At 42.1% G+C, this 16,490-nt stretch overlaps 1 protein-coding gene and 1 pseudogene across 10 annotated transcripts in view; one reads left to right on the top strand and one right to left on the bottom strand.

Annotated features, from left to right (window-relative positions):
* LOC137234572 (plasma membrane calcium-transporting ATPase 2-like) overlaps positions 1 to 16,490 on the top strand; it is a 2,440,841-nt gene that overhangs the window by 1,058,599 nt on the left and 1,365,752 nt on the right. The window lies entirely within an intron of this gene.
* Positions 11,314 to 13,030, bottom strand: LOC137234350 (UPF0489 protein C5orf22 homolog; annotated as a pseudogene).

The following is a 16,490-nucleotide window of genomic DNA, read 5'->3' on the forward strand; positions in this document are numbered from 1 at the left end:
TCTAAAGCATCCAGAAAGCTATTCAAGTTTTCAGCTTTACCATCGAATTCTGGCAAAACTGATGAAACAGTCTTTAAAAATTCGACTATTGTTTGTGACATTTTGTTGATTTCAGTTTGTGAGTTTGATGTCTCTGTTAAAATTTCCTGTTTTTCTTCTTCTACTTTTTGTTCTATTTCTGGTTCCTCTTCTAAATCGGAGGCTGACTCCAGAAGGAATGTGCTAAAATCTATTTCTATTTCCTTCTTGAAGCTCGTTGGTACTTTGAATTCTATTTCATATCTTGCCAGTGAGGACACCAATTTTTTTCTAACGCTGGAAAAAATTTGATATGCTTGGTCCTTTCGATTGCCGTCTAGTTTACCATTCAACTGTTGAAGTGTTTTTCCTATTTTGTTAAACACTTCAACTATTATTTTAAGATGTTTTACTACTGTTTCTGCCTTTACTTTTGTATTTTTATTAATACATTTGTAAGATTTTTCTCCTATCGTTTTTTCTTCTATAACTAGTTTAACGATATCTTCCCATTTGCCCATTGGGGATGGTAGTTAAAATTTAGTTAAACCTTATCTAAACCGTCTGCGCGGCTGGTATATCGCTTTTTTGGGAATTTATTATGGGTTGAGTAGAGTTTCAGAAACAAACTGATGCAACTGCCTACGCAGATTATTAGAAGTATGATTTTGATAGTATCTAGTGCCTCAGTATGATCTAATACTTGGACTGAGTTTAGAACGTTTGCCGTTGGTTTTTCTATTTTTGGTTCTTGGCTTCCCATCGTAAGAAAATATGAAGACAAAAAAATTTTTTTTTTGTTTTTTTTTCTTTTATGAAAAAATTTTTTGTTTTTGTTTCCAATATATTAATCTGTTCTTCCCATAAATTTGACTTCGTACCTATATAAAATTTTTTGTTTTTGTTTCCAATATATTAATCTGTTCTTCCCATAAATTTGACTTCGTACCTATATACTTCTTCGGGTGTTGTTGCTGGTGGGTTTCTTGCATTCCATATTGTTGGTTCCCCAGGCATATCAATAAGTTTCCACCATTTTTTCAACCATACTAGATTTTTTTCCTCATCTACAATTCTAATTTCATTTTTAAGGTCCTCAAGTGGGCCTTTTACATAAATTTAAATTTTTCTTGATCTTTCCATAATTTCAAAATCAATAGTTTTACAAAATTGTATTTTATTTTAATTTTATTTTTTTTCAAATCTCTAATGTTTACATTGCTGGGTTTGGTTTTTTTTTGATAATTATTTTTCCTTAATTCCTTGATTTCTTGTTTTAGTTAAATTTTTTCTGCCTGATTTGTGGTTAAATTATTTTTTCATTAATCTTGGCTATTGTTTTTCGAATGGCAAATTGCTTTCCTCCTCTTTTTCTTTTCAATTTTATCGGTTTTGGAACTTTAGGTTCCAGGTTTTGAATCTTATTTCTCCGTCTATATTCCTCGATTGTTATTGGCTTAGGGCGTTGCTTGGGTATTTCAGGTGTTTTGTTTTCACCTTCTTGGAACTTCAGATTTAGTTTAACTAATCTTTCAAAAATTTGATCAAATTGGCTTTGACTTTGTATGTCCTCTTCTTGGAAGATATCTTAAAATTTAGCAAAAAAAAAGGTTTTTACAGCAGAAATTTGAATTTTTGCTTGTCAATAGGCAGCCGTTAGGTTGCCCGAATATTTTTCCTGCTTAGAAATTTTGTCTAAAATGTTAAAACTATTTCAAAATTAAGGTAATTATATTTATTTTATTTATACTTTTCTTTTGTTCCTTCCAAGGTAATATCAATATTTTTACTGGTCATATCCACTGTTCCTGCATCATTTCGATTAAAAAGCCCGTAAATTATCATAAAAATTGCTAAATGGCGTCATTTTTGAGTGCTCCAAATTGGTCATATCCACTGCTCCTGCATCATCTTGATTATAAAGCCCGCAAATTATCATAAAAATTGCTAAATGGCGTCATTTTTGAGTGCTCCAAATTGATCATGTCCACTGCTCCTGCATCAGTTCGATTATAAAGCCCGTAAATTATCATAGAAATTGCTAAATGGCGTAATTTTTGAGTGCTCCAAATTTATTCAAATTAGCTTTCAGTAGATTTCGTTTGATCAGCTCCTTTTTGCTTTTCTTCTTCCAGGATAAAATTTAGAGTAAAAAACTAGTTTTATAGCTTCACTCTTTGTTCCTTTTATAAAGCTTAGGCTGTAATCAGCCAATAAAGTCCTTGCCAGCTATGAAATTAGGCAGAAAATTCAGCCAGAAGAATCATAGGCCGGATCGCCATGTAAAAGGTTTGAAATAAAATAGACTGCGTTGTGAGTGAGCAAAACTCAATGCTTAATTGCTCTTTTATTCAAATGTTGTCAGCTTATTTATACAAAATTATTCTAACATATTCTTATATACATATTTACATTTAAGCATGCATATTTACCTTAAGCATACATACTTACATACTTACATACAACTTTATACAAACTATGTACCTACACACCTGTGTTGAGTTGTGACTTGTTGTGGGAAATGCAACGTTCGCAAATTTGCTTGAATGCAAATTTGTTTGGTTGTGTTGTACACATCTGTATTAAATCGTGCGAATGGCTATTTCAGCAAGAATGAAAAATGCTTTTTATGTGTTGATGAACATTTAGACTATTTTTTTACAGGGTAGCTGATTTAAATATGTGGTCTTAAATTGTTGGCTGTTTAAACTACACCATGTGTTATTGAAATTTTGTTTGCGATACTACCCGCACGAAATTAAAAAAATGTATTTTAACCACCCCAGCCAGACGAGGAGTGAGGGTGAATCCTAACCCTTTCACGTTTTAACTAACCAACTAATACCAGTCAGCAGAGCATTCAAAGTGATAATCTCAGAAGTGGACCATAACTCTTGGATTGTTTAAAGTTCTCACCATTTTACATTATGGCTAAATTTATATGCAGCAGCATTGTATATGCAGCCGTGTGTAGAAGTCCACGAAAGTGGAGAAAGCTTCTGACCGCCATTCACCTGGGAATGGCCAGAGCAATTCTTTTGCATGCGGTTCAAGCAGCTCACTACTGCCGGTCGCTTGCGGCCAAGTATCCTCTGGGTAGCCGCTAAACATCCGTTTAGTGGTGAGCTAATGGGAGAAGGCGACAACCTGGCTAGGCCACTCTGACGTAATCGGTTTAAGGGCTAGCCGGGGGAGATCTCATCGGCAGCGTCTGTACACCTCTAGGTGCGGCTGCAAGCGGGCGTCTGTCTTGGAGCAAGCGGCTCGCTATATAAACGTGCCAAGTAATATTTTAACCCCGCTGAGCGGGTTGTGCGCTGGGTTTGCGACCCGCCACGTAAAACCATACTCCAATGAAATATAACAACAAACCTCGGATAAATACACTCTCTATTGATGCCGACTATGGCAAACGTTTGAAGGACAATGAATTGAGGGCATGCACCTGGAACGTCCGCTCCCTGAATGGGATTGCTGCAGATGCCCGGGTAGTTGATGTCCTCGTCAAAGCAAAATCTGACATCACCGTCATTCAAGAAATGCGTTGGACGAAGCAAGGAAGAAAGAAGATCAAAAATTTGACATATATTGGAGTGGCCATACGAATAAGCGCAGTTTCGGCGTCGGATTCGTGGTGGGAGAGAGACTTTGTCGCCAAGTTCTGGCGTTCACACCTGTGGACGAACGTCTCGCCGCTATCCGAAGAAAAGCAAAATGTTTTAATATATCATTCATCTGCGCCCACGCGCCAACTGAGGAGAAAGATGATGAGGTGAAAGACACTTTTTATGAACAATTAGAACCCACATACGAGCGCTGCCCCCGTCACGATATAAAAGTCGTGCTTGGTGACTTTAACGCCAGGGTGGGCAAAGAAGGTGTTTTTGGCCCTACAGTCGGAAAGTTCAGCCTACACAATGAAACTTCTCCTAACAGACTGAGGCTGATTGACTTTGCCGGTGGTCGAAACATGGTCATATCCAGCACGAGGTTCAGGCATAAAAAGATACATCAAGCTATATGGCTGTCTCCTGATCGAAATACTCGCAATCAGATCGATCACGTTGTGATAGACGGACGGCATGCCTCCAGAGTTTTAGATGTGCGCATGATCCGAGGACCTAACATCGACTCGGACCATTATCTCGTTGCAGCCAAAATACGCACCCGCCTCAACGCGGCTAAAACCAAGGAACAAAAAACACAAGGGAAGCTAGACGTCGAAAAGCTTAAATCACAACAGACTGTCAATGATTTCGCAACTCGACCCTCACACCTGCTCTCTAAGAGCACAACTCATCCTGAAGGAATACAAGAGCAGTGGCAAAGCACTTCGTACTGCCGCCGAGGAAAAAATTGGTTACAGGTGACCACGAAAAAACAACTGGTACGATGAAGAATGCCGCGTTGCAACTGAAAGAAAGGACACTGCCTACAGGACTACGTTAAAAGCAAGCGCGACAAGAGGAGTGTGTGAACGCTATCGTGAGTTGAAAAAGGAAGCGAGACGCCTTTTCAGGAAGAAAAAAGCAGAAGTAGAAAGGCGTGAGTGCGAGGAGCTTGAGCTGCTAGCCACCAGGAATAACGCCCGAAAATTTTACCAAAAAATACGGCGACAGACGGAAGGTTTTAAGACCGGGGCAAACTCGTGTAGGAACGAAAACGCCGACCTTGTAACTGATGTCCAGAGAGTACTTAGATTATGGAGGGAACACTTCTCTGTTCTCCTAAATGGAGGCAGCAATTCACCGCGCAGAGATGAAGAACCCGATCCCGCAATCGATGATGATGGAATATATGTCCCCCCACCCGATTATGACGAAGTTAGAATAGCAATAACCAGATTGAAAAACAACAAGGCCGTGGGCGCTGATGGATCGCCTGCGGAGCTATTCAAGTACGGCGGCGAGGAGTTGGTAAGGCGCATGCAGCAGCTTCTTAGCAAAATATGGGCGGAAGAGTGCATGCCCGACGGTTGGAATCTAAGTGTTCTTTGCCCAGTCCACAAGAAGGGGGATACTGCAAAATGCACCAACTATCGTGGAATCAGCCTTCTCAATATCGCATATAAGGTCCTTTCAAGTGTATTGTGCGAAAGATTGAAGCCCAACGGCTGATTGGACCTTATCAGTGCGGCTTCAGACCTGGTAAATCTACCATCGACCAGATTTTCACAATGCGCCAAATCTTGGAAAAAACCCGTGAAAAAAGAATCGACACACATCACCTCTTCGCCGACTTTAAAGCCGCCATCGACAGCACGAAAAGGAGCTACCTATATGCCGCTATGTATGAATTTGGTTTCCCCGCAAAACTTATATGGCTGTGCAAAATGACGTTGAGCAACACCATCAGCTCAGTCAGAATTGGGAAGGACCTCCCCGAACCGTTTTATATTGAAATATTAAATAATTTAAGATCTGCTAATTAAAATGGCACACAGAATATGTGGTCAGTACATTTATTTATAGTTATTTCAGGGCGCTGATTCCGAACTTTCGGTCATATTTGACAACACACACTCAAAAGTTTGAGTTAGTTGTAAAATAGATAGAGGTTCAAAACTTGGAGCTATGAATTAAAAATGGTAGAATATTTGAATATGAATTCGAGGTCTGCATTTTTATACGAACCATGATTAGATAATTATGCAAGCGACTTTTATTAGCTTTGCTTTTGTGAACTAAAACGAGCTACAGCCTTCATGTGTTATCCGACTTAAATAATGTGTTTTAAATGGAAGCTTGTGAGAATGAAAATGGCAAAAATGAGTAGGGTTTTTGAATTTTTGTTTGTTTGCATATTTTTAAGCGCAACGTATTCTGCTTATTTTAATAAAATTAAAAATAATTGTAAGGCCAGTATATGTGAACAATCAAAAATTAAAAAATTATTTTCAACTATACTAGCTTTATTCTCAACTGCCTACTCAGTCCAAAGTAGCAATTGTTGCAAGAGTTATTATTCGATGAATTTCTAGACTGACGTTGTCGTTTGTGTATTTCGTAATTATGGTTGCCAACAGTAACGGTGCCAAGACGCAAATGCGCTGTCTCTTTGCTCGATGACGGCTCACGCGGGGCCTGGACTATGTTTTAATTCGAAGTCAGACCACCTCAGATTTTTTTCAGATCCCTGTTTTGTGAGCTAAAATAAGCTCGAAAGTAAAATTTCCCGAAAATTCCCCGAGCGTTTTTTGAGAAAACTGCATTTTGGTGCATCATCATATAACATCACTTGCATTGTTTGACAGTGAAAATGTACTCTTGCCGATATGTATAAAAATTTATAGTTCTAGTTGAGCACATAGTCCACACGTACTTAGAATTTCCAATATACCCTCAAACTCTGGAGTATGGGGCCAAAAACCCCTTTTCATAGGTTTATTCATATATTGACTTGTTCGGCCTGGGTGAGTCTGAAACCGGCAGTGGGTAGGCGCACACGGGTCGATCTTGGAATGGATGGTTCGCTCAAAAGAAATAAATAAAAACACAAGAGGAATTCCTCGTTATAAAATAATATTTAATTAAGAGTGTAAGGAAATATAAAGAGGATACAATATTACCTTTGTGTATAACTTGACGATGGTGATCCTGTGCGTTGTGTGATGGTTGGCGGTCAATCGAGAAAGAGGCCGATTATCCCGTTGAGGACAACCGCTAAGCCGCGAAAAAGTCCTCTGGTATTAAGGAGGGGAAAAAAGCCACACACACAACAACCCCCACATATACGTGCATGGGTGCTGACAACCTGCACACACACGTGCATGTGTGTGAAACGCATGCATGTGCATGCATGCACACAAATGTGGCGTGAGTGTGGGTGGCTGGAAATATTATTAAAACGTTAGGGAGGGGCGCCGTCAATCAGGTAAAAGTTAGGCATTTGGCCTAAACATGCCGCCCCCCTTGCGGTACGCAACATCACAGTCCGCCAAGGATCACCGACCGTGAAGAAGAGAAGAAAAAAAAGTAAAAACTTATAACTAATTACATCTAACTTAACATAAACGCCTGTCAGTCTGCCGGCTTGGCGGCACGCAAGATGGTTTGCGCAATGGGTGAGCTTGGTTGCTGATGCCTCTGTCATTCGGCACTTTTCCCGTTATGATTCAAGGCCTAAGCCAGGCTTGCCTAGAGCTAGGGATAGCGAAAAGAAGTAAGAAGATATACGTGTTCATATTTCTTGCCGTTTATTACAAATTCATTGGAAATTCTATGCTTGTGAATTTTGTATGAAAAAAATTTAATAAAAAATAACTTATTGTAATGATACAAGATTTTAAACGCACACCTCCATTGTGAATTCATACAAGTGGCGAATTTTTGATAAAACTTTCACAATAGTGAACAGCTTCGATCACCTGTTCAATCGCTGTTCGATTACTTAAATCATTCGCGAACAGCGAGATGAGTATTAATATGTAGTCTGATTTTCTGTATACAAATTTAAAGAAAAGCTGATTTGAAACAAATGTGCAATTCATGGCACTTCAATTTAATAGCGGCGAACACAAGAAAAAGAAACCTGTCTTCCATTCTCTGGCCCTTCGTGACAGCCGTTCTCCCTATCAGTTATGATTTGACACGTAGGTATGGAAATGGAGGTACGAATTCACAATGCACACCTCTTGCGACTGTGTACAACAGAAATTCAAAAAATAAAAAAGGATAAAAAGGGTAAAAATTCATGTATTTCGGTCGTTACCGAACATTTTTATGTTAGGCCTTGGTTGTGCCCGAGAGTACCCAACCGAAGATGGTACTCTGAGCTAACAAAGGGCCAAACGTGGTGGGTAGAATCCCTGGGAGTATTATCTCAGCATATACATCTGTGCCTATGACGAGGCGGATCGGGGCGGATGAGTAGAACTGCGGATCCGCCAGACGAAGATGTGCGTACGGGGCTGCGATGGCACTGTCGATGCTGGTTGTGGGTGTCATGCGCCGAAAATTTGATACGACCGCAGCATGGGTCGCAATTCTTTTGTTTTGTCCGTGACTTCCTCGGATACGCAGCAGACATCCTGCTTGCCCGCCAATGTTGCTGGTAGGAAGTTGGAGCTCCAGGGCGAGCTCGTCCGCAATCACTGTGGGGGGAGCATCCATCGATTAAGGCGCGGACGAGGTGGAGCCGCCCCCCTGCTTCTATTTTCACGACCGCGGTGGGGGTGATCGCTACCGTCGGTATCATGGTGGCGGTGGCAGCTGAATGCGGGGCTAGGATCCCTGCCCGGAAGGCGGACACTGTGGTGAGTTGTAACGATCCGGATCCGTTGCGGCGGTCCTGCGGCTGATGATGGGTGTGATGTCGTTGTTGCAGGCGAAGAGGCCTTGTCTCCGCTGTGCGGTCGCGCGAAGATCGTCTCCGTTGGGGGTTCCTGGGTTGCCGGCGAAGAGACCGGTCTCCGCTTGGCCGTTATGTGTATGGCGCTGTGCTGTCGCTGTCCCTTGTTGGAGCCGCTTCCTCTCGTGCTGCAGAAGTGGTCGAAATGATTTGGCTGTAGGCGGTATGGTCGGGCGAAGAGACCGCGTCTCCGCTCCGGTTCGGCTGGCATCTCGGTTTCGGGGTGAACGAAGACTTCCAGTCTCCGTTCCAGCGTCCGAAGCATATAACGAGATTGAGTCGTCTATCCGCTCTCGGGGTGAATCTAGCTCCTCTTCCACTTGGACGCTCCATGGCTTGGAGCGGGCTTCTCGGAGTATCTGCTCCTCCTCGTCGATCGAGGCGATGTGTAGCATCGTGTGGTGCTTCTAGCCGCACCGTTTGCATCGCCCTTGGCTTGGGCGCGCGTTAGAGCGGTGATCAGGGGCCAGACAATTTCCGCAGTAGCTTCCGCGTATCGCTACATAGAGGCGCTCTTCTGGCTTTTTTTCCCGAAAGATGGGGCATAAGCGGATAGGGTGTCGTCCAAGACACACTCGGCATTCAGATGAATAACGCACTGCGTGCGCGGCGGCATTCCGTTTCAAAGCTGCAAAACGACCCATTTTTTGAAAGGAATGCAATGGGTTTGAGTAGGTCGGGTCTTTGTCGGAGTGCAGGGGCGAGTGGTCCCTAATTGTATTGTTGAGATTTGGGAAATTTTAGTAGCGCGCGCATAAGGGAAACATCTGTCGCTGCATAAAAAAAAATATTCATATGTGGCGCGCATTATGTGCCTGGCCTCTTTCCCCGCACGTTATGTGCCTGGGTCTTTAGTGCCTTATTTTGTTTATTTTGTGTCACCCGGTAGCGTTTTAGTTAGCCACGGGCACACTAATGCTGCAGAAAAATTAGCATTTACGATTTTCTGTTCGCACATTATGGTGCCGAACCGGGTAGAAAGTGTATAGCGTGGGTTCTTTTGAGTCGCTGTTATTTGTGTTGTTGGTGCTAAAAACTAACAACTTCCCTACCCGCCACAAAAAAAAAATGTTTGGACAGCAAATTGTATGCTGTGTAAAGAAAAAATAAAAAATCTTCGTTTTGGACGAAGAGAAAAATTTGTAGAATGAATCATTTTTTTTTTTTTTTTGTATTGCCCTTCACTTATTTCTTCAACTTTTCCCCAAGTACGCTTGTAGTCCTGTTTTATTGATGGCCTTTAGCAAAAGGCACGGTTCCAGAAGAGTAGTTGGCTCCGATACCGATTTGCCAGAAACGGGTTTTTGGGTACCCGTGTGCCTATTTTTATGCACCCCTAATATAGTGTACATTTAAACTCGGCATGTATATGTGCATACGTTGGTATAAGTATATAGACAGTCAGTGCACGGACTTTACCGCATTGGTAGGTTTACTAACTTTTCTGGCCCATTTTCATTTTCTACTACTACTACCACCGAGGCCCAAAATCTACCAATATTTCGGTATTTTCGCACTGTAAACGTATGCTGCGATAATTTTAAAGTATTGAATTGCCGAGCCCACCCAACTAACATTAGGAGGCGATACTGACCAAATCAGTTAATTTTGAAAAATTTTTTTTTGAGTAGAGAAATTTTTTGAATGATTCGAAAAATAAAAGGTTCTACGGAAACGATTACCTGCCGATATCGGTTATTTTGTGGCAGTACTTTTGGTACTTTGGAATATTGTTGTTGTGATTAGACGTTTTGGTGCATGTTTGTCGGTATTTCACACTCACGATACAGGAAAAAAGTGAGTGTCGTATAGGCATAAGCAATGTACATAGGTATATACAAATGTACATGTAATTTTGTCTTGTTTACGAGTTTTAAAGTGTCATTTCCTTGAAATGCGCGTTATTTGTTTTACAATAAATTATTAAGTGTTTGGGACAAATAAGAACTATAGCTGTTGTTTTCTTGGTAAAAAATCTACCAACTACTACTATTTTCATTTTTTTTTTTGTCTACCAACATTTTGCCTTTTCAAAAAAGTCCGACCGCTGGTAGATATACCAGACCAAAAAAGGCGAACATTCATACGCACAAATGTACATCTCTCTGAATTGAAGCAAACGGTAAATGGATCGTTCGATTCATGGCGCCGTTTTTTCATTCTTTTCGTTTTACGCGTGGTGGAGTACGCTTGTTGCGAGAATTAAAATCGTCGTACTCGTGGGCTTTACAAACGGCAAAGAAGGAAAAAATTCCTTTTTTTTTAATACAAATAAAATTTTTTGTGCGCCACGCTATACACAAGTTGACTCGTTCAACAAAATATCGTTAAAAGGAATTAATAAGAACCTACAAGATCTGGGCAGAAATCCGCCAGCACCAACCGGAAACAGAATGGCACCAAAAAATGAGGATTGCTATATCATCATCAAAAAACAACAGCAACAACAAAAAACAGCTACCGCCACTGCTGCAGCCTCTGCATTGATGGATAAGTCAAGGGATGTCGCCAGTAGTACCAGCACAACCACATCATCGGGTAACTTAGATGCCGGTGCGTGCAGCAGCACTCGTTCAATAACAAAAATGTATCATTTAAGTTTTCATAACTCCAAAGAGGGTTTGTTGCATCGCAGCAGCATTAGTAGTAGCTCCATTGCAAGCATAATCACTAATACATCATTGGTGGATGATTGTTTAAATTATGACTTGTGGATGTGTTTGCCATTTCGACATTACTATTGCTGTTGTTACCCTGATTACGCAAGAATCTGGACTCTATCTTTATTGTTATTAAAATAGCGTGCTGGATAACGTCTGTGCATGTTGTGGCCAACTTTGCCAGGACCATTATTGACATTACCATTATTTCCACTATTGGTGTGGTGATTTTGTGCTGATGGAGTTATTGTTGGGATCAGGTTTTGGTTCTTGCACAACGTCTTCATTAGTGGTGCCTGTGTTGGCTTTCCAAAGCCGCCTTTCCACTGTTGACTCTTGCATTTGCCTCCCTATCATTGTTACCGCGCTTCAAATGCATAAAATGGTACTCTAAACCTAAGGTGTAAAATAAATTACGCAAAGTTGCCAAATCCGTAGGCAAATCTATGCCATTAGCATCTACAGATTTCTTTCATATGTCATATTAAGCGAATAAAAATGGACCTCCCGCAATGTGAGAAGCTACGTGATGCGGAGATGTAGCTGTAATAAGAGGTGGTTAAGGGTGGTGCTGTTTGCATATAAATATTACTCGGTGTTGGCGCAAAGGCTGCGGGCGGTGCACATGGTGGTGGATATATATAATAACCGGCGGGGATGAGTGCTGCAGCTGGTGGATGTATGGCGGCAGGATCATAACCGTATGAATAACACTTCTCCGGCATGACGCCATATTGCGGAGGTGCAGGTAAGTTCTGTACTAGCTCTTTGAATTGCGCAAAATATTGTTCCAATTCTTTGGCGGTACTGATATGATGTGGCAAGCCATTAGTATCTGTTCTCCTACCCGAATCATATATGAGAAACCAATCGATCTCATCGTCAGCATAATGATTTGACAAGATTAAGCGCTTCCAATTGTAATTTACGTCGCTCTGTAGTGCCATCACAGTCTTTAACTTCACTATCAAAGTGGAAAATATCGGTGAGTTGTTCATAACAATTAGTATCTATAGATTTCTAACAAAAAGAATTAGTAGTACTAAAGAAATCCAAATCGATATCTAAAACAAAGTTTGGCGCATCTGCTTCTGTGATAAATTCTTCGGTTTTGATTGGTGCAGTTTTGGTTGTCGTGTCTAAGTTAATGACATGCAATTCCATATCACGCGTCTGCGGCAACTCTTGTATCACAATAATTGCCTTTTTATATGAAGTAGTCCAAAGGACAATCAACACTTATTTTATCATTTTCTGACCAATTTTGAAACTGTATTTCCCTAATGGTATTTGTTGACACCAGCAGTCTTCAGCCAGACGACACGATTGAAGTGACCTGCATAACAAGTCGGCATTATCCACTTTTCAATATTCAGTTCGGCCAACATTGTTTTCTACGAGGCACTAGCCGGTATCTCACGTGATATAACCATGTCCGGATGTGAATCAAAATGTACGAGCAAATTATTTTCCAATGGCAAGTGGCGTGTGGCAAAATAGCGATATATAAATTCCAAAATGTCATTGTGATGATCGGTTATAAATATAGGAATGCGTTGAAATTTACGTAGTTGCATATTCTTGGCTGCTTCGACATCTAAACTAAAATCTTTAGAATTGAATATATGCAAGCTACGTTCAGATAATGTGCCTGCCAGCGACGATGTGGAAACGTTGCCCAATCCGTTGTCATCCTCATCAACTCCCTTTAATTTATAATCCTCCTCTACCATGCCAGACAACAACAACAGCAACCATGCCAGCTTTTATGCGTTTGTGTGGTGGCTGTTGGTTCTCTGACTCGACATCTCCCTCAATTGTTACTTTTACAACCGATTTTTAGCCTTTCCAATTTCTGGCGCTTTGGTATCAATTACCTCGGTAGACACGCTTTCACTTGCCGCCGACGTTGCTTCTTCTGATCCACTTTCAGACATTTCTGGGGCCGCGGCTGTTGCATTTTCTGCTGAATTGCAGGCACTTTTTTCGGATTTTCCTTCCATTTTTTTGTTACCCAAATAATTTAATTGCAACGGAGAAAGATTTTGTGTAAAGCTTTTCTACCGAGCTTCGAGGGCTTCTGGGGGTTCGTTGCTGGTTATTTTGAGCTCGGTCATTTAGTTTGGGGAATGGTAATGAAAGCGCTCATTAGTGCCATTTGTAGGCTTTGATAAAAGCAGAAAATATGAACTTTTGCTAAAGAATAATTAAAACGTTGGAAATTAATAATAGGTTTTGATAGGAACAAAAAACGCACTGCCAGCTTGAAAGAAAAAAAAAACTTTGATATGGGGAGGATATAAAGTGCATTGAATACAGGAGATGAAGCTTAGGCAGAAACAATCAGCACATCCCTTTCTGCTTACAATTCTGCGTCCAGATGAAAGAGTTGTCATCGACTTCCCTCCATCTCGACATGTACGACTGAGTGTGTATGTTAGCTTTGGTGTATTGATTGGTCGAACTACCGGTTTTTTAAAAGTACATTCCTATTCAATCGCGCGCTTCCGTATTGCTTATTTATTTGTTTCCATACGTGACATTTGCGGCTCGACCGTTTTAGGCTAACGTAAGGCAGGCATGCGAGATAGCGAGTTCTGAACTTTTTTTAAAAATATTTTATCTCAATTCTGTTGCCTTGTGCCTTGGGCCGATGGCATATGCGATCTGTGGCAGACCGTGGGTCTGCGTTAGGGTTATGGTGCCCTCGCTCGGGGTGAGCGAGTGAATTTTGGGATGGTTTTTTGAAAAATGAAAAAATTGAATTTTGTGGCAGATGGGGGATCTGCGTGAGGGCTTTTCTGGTATCCTCGTTATGGGAGAACGAGTGAGTGGGGCGATTTTTTTTTTTTTGAAAATTTAAAAATTGAATGGGCTGCAGAATGCCTTTGGTTTCGGTGGCAGATGCGGGTCTGCCTTAGGGTTGTTGGTTGGCCTCGTTCCGGGTGAACGAGAGCTGGGGTTGATTTTTCTGAACGGAGGGATGTGGAGGAACGGAAAGACGGTTAAGAGGAACTCGTGGTCCTCTCACAATCTATCTCCGAAGGAAGAAGGATCAGTTTGACCAAAGGTCGTCGGACTTGGCCCTTCTCGGTAATGAGGTCGACTACACGTACTCGGTTATCTTCGCCGGGGTGTACGTTGACGACTCTCCCTAACCTCCATTCGTTTGGAGATAAGTTGTCCTCTTTGAGGACAACGAGATCTCCCACTTGTATATTTTGTCTGGGGTGTTTCCACTTCACACGCTTTTGAAGTTCGGATAAATATTCCACCTTCCATCGTTGGCAGAAAGTGTGATGAAGGGCTTTGAGTTTCTGCCATCGGTTGATCATCGAGGCAGAGCTCACACTGGCATCTGGTTCTGGTGGAGCCAGCAGGTGGCTGCCGGTTAGGAAATGTCCTGGGGTTAGTGGTTCCAGATTCGTTGGGTCATTTGACCCTGGACTAAGAGGGCGCGAATTGAGGCACGCCTCAATCCGGCACAAAAGTATTTGGAACTCCTCCATAGTATACTTATGGGGAGACGCGACCTTTTTGAAGTGGCTTTTGAAGCTATTCACTCCCGCTTCCCACAGGCCGCCCATATGTGGAGCGGCGGCGGGAATAAAATGCCAAGTTAATCCTTGTTGGCTGTACTCGGAGACTGTTTTGTCTCGGTTTTCTGCCAGGAAGGCTTTAACTTCGGATCGTAAAGATCTTGACGCTCCGACAAAGTTTGTACCATTGTCGGAGTAGATGTTTTTCGGACATCCTCTTCTCGCGATAAAACGCGAAAAGGCTACGAGGAAGCATGGGGTGGTTAGGTCACTAGTGGCTTCTAGGTGGATGGCCTTAGTGGAGAAACAGACAAATAGGCATACGTAGCCTTTGGACAGTCGACATCCCCTACCGCGGTAGCTTTTGATGTCGAAAGGCCCCGCGAAATCTACCCCGGTATTGGTGAACGCGCGGGTAAAAGTAGTCCGTTCGCAGGGAAGGGTCCCCATAAGTTGGGTCTGTGCTCTTCCGATCAATAGGTTCCCTATTTTTTAGTTTTAAATATTCTGTACCGTAAAATTGTTTCTGGCAGACTCGTATTAATGCTTGAGTTGTTGCCTTAATTCTCTTGTAACACGGCTTTAGTTTTAGGATGCGTTCTTTTATAGAATCTTCTAACATAAGACAGGACTTTCAAAGCTCGTGGTAAACCCGAAAATCGGTCGAGAATATCTATATGATCTACCCTTGTCGTGGCATATGATTGTGCCCTCTTCTCCTCAACGGACGTTTTGTATTCGGTCTCTTGTGCTGGCCAGTGGGAATTGTCTTCTTGCAGCCAAGAAGGTCCCTGCCACCACAACGAATTGTTGACCAAATCTGATGCAAGTAGTCCTCTGCTTCCTAGATCCGCTGGATTAGATTCCGAGTCCACGTGAAGCCAGTCCCTGCTACCGACCATATCGATGATCTTAGTGATTCGGTGTGCGACGAAGGTTGACCAGGAATAGGGCGGCTTTCTTATCCATGCTAGTGCGATGGTTGAATCCGTCCAGAGGTGAACTTTTGCTGGCCCCAAATGAATGTTTCGGAATATTGATTCCATGATTTCTGCAAGCAGCACGGCGCCGCATAGTTCTAAACGTGGTAGCGAGATGGTTTTCACTGGAGCTACTCTGGTTTTCGCTAAAAGTAAGTGTATGAAAACCTGATCGGTTCTTTTCACGCGCATGTATATCGCTGCCGCATATGCTTTCTCGGAAGCGTCACAGAAGCCATGGATTTCTATGTCGTCTTCCGGTGAAAAATTTACCCACCGTGGTATCCTAATGTTATCTATTTCGCTATAGTGTTGGGTGAAATTTTCCCACCGTTCTAAGGTAGTTGGGGAGACAGGTTCATCCCACCCGGTGCCCTCTAACCAGATATTCTGCATTAGTATTTTTACCACTTTGACCATTGGTGCAAGCCAGCCTAAAGGGTCGAAAAGTTTGGCTATAGCGGATAGGATTGCGCCTTTTGTGATGCTCTCGCCATTCTCTAAAGCTCCTGCTGTAGAGTTAAACATGTCTGAGTGCGCGTTCCATCGTATTCCGAGTGCCTTCACCGAGCTAGCCTCTTCAAACTCTAGAAAGTCCTCGCTGAGCAGATCCGTTTTGGGGATGTCCTGAAGGATTTCCTCACAATTTGATGTCCACTTGCGCAATGGAAAGCCAGCTGAGTGTAATGCTTCGCGAATCTCGTTTCTTGCTCTAATGATTGACGCTATTGCATGTCCTCCAGATAAAACGTCGTCGACATACATACTTTCTCGTAATATACCCGATGCTATTGGGTGGGTATTTTCTACATCATCAGCCAATTGTAGAAGTGACCGTATCGCGAGGTAGGGGGCGCAGTTTACACCAAATGTGACAGTCTTTAGTTCGTAAAGACTGATGGGTTCGTTGGGGGATGTTCGATGGACAATTCTTTGAAATTTGG

The sequence above is a fragment of the Eurosta solidaginis genome, chromosome X (genome assembly GCF_040869045.1).
Source record: "Eurosta solidaginis isolate ZX-2024a chromosome X, ASM4086904v1, whole genome shotgun sequence".
In the NCBI taxonomy this organism is placed as follows: Eukaryota; Metazoa; Arthropoda; class Insecta; order Diptera; family Tephritidae; genus Eurosta; species Eurosta solidaginis.